The sequence below is a fragment of the Neltuma alba genome, unplaced genomic scaffold (genome assembly GCF_004799145.2).
Source record: "Neltuma alba isolate B1F8T4 unplaced genomic scaffold, ASM479914v2 tig00000120_pilon, whole genome shotgun sequence".
Lineage (NCBI taxonomy): Eukaryota > Viridiplantae > Streptophyta > Magnoliopsida > Fabales > Fabaceae > Neltuma > Neltuma alba.
Window position 1 is genome coordinate 43,322 of NW_021631925.1, and position 2,465 is coordinate 45,786.

The 2,465-nt window shown below is 34.0% G+C and overlaps 1 long non-coding RNA gene across 1 annotated transcript; it reads right to left on the minus strand.

Annotated features, from left to right (window-relative positions):
• Window positions 1–595: 595 nt before the first annotated feature.
• On the minus strand, window positions 596–1,462 carry LOC114745653 (uncharacterized). Its single transcript, XR_003740226.1, has 2 exons — window positions 1,331–1,462; window positions 596–1,090 (listed from the first exon to the last, which is right to left on the minus strand). It is a non-coding gene; the product is annotated as an uncharacterized LOC114745653 (long non-coding RNA).
• Window positions 1,463–2,465: the final 1,003 nt, after the last annotated feature.

The following is a 2,465-nucleotide window of genomic DNA, read 5'->3' on the forward strand; positions in this document are numbered from 1 at the left end:
TCCTACTAGTCCTTGATCAGATGCTCTTGAGAGCCTCTTCACTGCAATTTCCTGTCTATCTTGCAATTCTCTCTGTAAGAACATGTTATGAAAAAGCAGTTACTTCATAAATATTATTTGAAAAGATTTTGAGCTTCACGTGATTAAATTACTTTGTAAACAAAACGACAAAGCCACATCATCCAAACTTATTATCATAATTGAAGTTGTATCATGCCAGTTGAAATGATTCCAAAATCAAAGTGTCAGTTCCTCTAAATCGGTTAATTTCATGTCTTCAGTTTGGTTTGCACCTTGGTTTGTTAGATGTAATCCTACTTTGTTCCACTGTTTTCTTTCCTTCTAGCTGAGTTAAAACATAAAGTGAAAGAAATGAATGAAAGAAAGACAGTTAGTTAGTTAGGAGAAACAGAACATTCTGCTGTGTTCACCAGAAGGTCCAGCAGTACACTACGAAACAAAATATGCAGAAAAAAATGATAGTTAATTTACTGCCCTTGTAACCATAATGACTACTTTCAACTCCTTCTCTTCATCTGTATCCATAGCAGTACATAATTTAGAATCTATATACTGAACAAGTTGAGAAATAAACTTAGCAAGAAATATCATTATATTAAACTTTTATCGAAATATTGTATCTGCCATGACTACTTTCAACTCCTTCCCTTCAGAATGGGCATGGTAGATATAACGATCCGCTCTTCCACTTGAGAATCTTACAACGTCATTTAAGTTTCCAATCCAAAGACATGCTGCCAATAGCAGCATCATATGCGTATGCTGTACAATTGTACTTATTTAAGCATTAAATGCTGCATCTGTCCTGAGAAACAAATGACTGATAGGCAAAATCTGGCACATTTGTCATTGGCAGTTTCAATAACCTCTTTATCTTGATTCAGCACAAGAGTCTTGTCCTCAGATATTGCAAGAATCCCGGATAAATCTCAGATGATTCCTACAGAGCGATTTGTTGGATTTTAAGAGTTGAAGAGTCCAAACTCAAATGCACCATTGGCAGAGTTTACAGTTTCAGAATCTCTGATGAATTGAGGCTCTCTAATGATGTCTAAGGCAATGCTGAAATCTACACAAAAGCCAGAAAGTACAAGAACAACAGGTAATAAGTTTTCAGTTGAATTAATTCCCATCATTTGAAAGAATGCTCCTTAATTGCAGAAGCTTCATATGCAAAACCAAAGGGACCTATAAGGTTATTATATTGCAGGTAAAAGATTAATCTGTTTGTTATTTAAGAAGTCATAATTTTTATTCTTCTTGCGAAGCGCTACTTTGAAGACTGCTTTTTGTCACTATGCTAGTTTACCTCTTTTAATCTTTTTGTCCAAAGTACTCCCTCCTTTCTATACGCCTTCATTGCAATGCATATAAACACACTCCTGCATGTATAAATATTGCTTCAGTGATCCGTGAATGACTGTTTGAGGCAGCAAAACATAGCAATTTTTTTTTATATTTTTAGTTTCTTATTATATATATAGAACAAAGTATTGAAGCTCAATCCAGGAATCCCTTGCCAATGCTTTATGTACTATTCTTCAAAAGCTGGTATGAGAAGTTTTTTCGGATCATTGCCAAAACGTCGTAATATTGAATCCTCTTTCTCGTTTATCTATTTTCCTAATGAAAATATTGGCCTCCCTTTTCTATTCCCTCTTTATGTTTCCTTGCCTGATCCACATTACTTTAACTGTATGCCATCTTCTATTTGACCAACATCTGACAATTTGTGTTTGTAATATGAATATGTTGTAAAAATTGCAAAGGGATGCAATGTATATCAAGAGTTTGAATCCTAGCCAAGGGTATTAGCCAAAAAGGTCCAATCAATGAAAATACTTGTGTGGCGCGCTTATATTCTCCTTTCACAACTTCTCATCAACATGTGAATTCTTTCATCCCTTATTTCTTCTAATATGTTTTACAGTCTTGTCAAGATGAACAGGTGATAGAACTTGCACAGTTCTTATTGATAACAGACCAGTTTGCAAGATTTAACTGAAAGAAATAATCATCTAATCCTACACAAGTTAGGTGCATTTCTTATGCTGTAACACTAGCAATGTAATAAATAAGTTCTTGAAAAATATATCAATAGACAAAGTGCACAGAACAAACACAAATCACATCATGATTTACAAACTAGCATTCGAAGGAGGGAACATGACACATAAATATCCATTAAATATAGCGAACACATTAAATATTTAGGACTGCACGGCAGAAAATTTTTTCACTAGAAACAGGGTTTATGCCTACCCTGTTGAAAGATGTTGAAATATCTTCTGAATATCTTAGATCTTCCAAATGAAACAGAAAAAATAAAAAATCCTATCTATCTCGCCTCAAACTTTGAGATAGTTACATTATTGATGGAACATAAGACACCATTATTTGGAGTTTTCTTTGCAGTACAAGGCATAGTTTGTCTAAGGATGAAT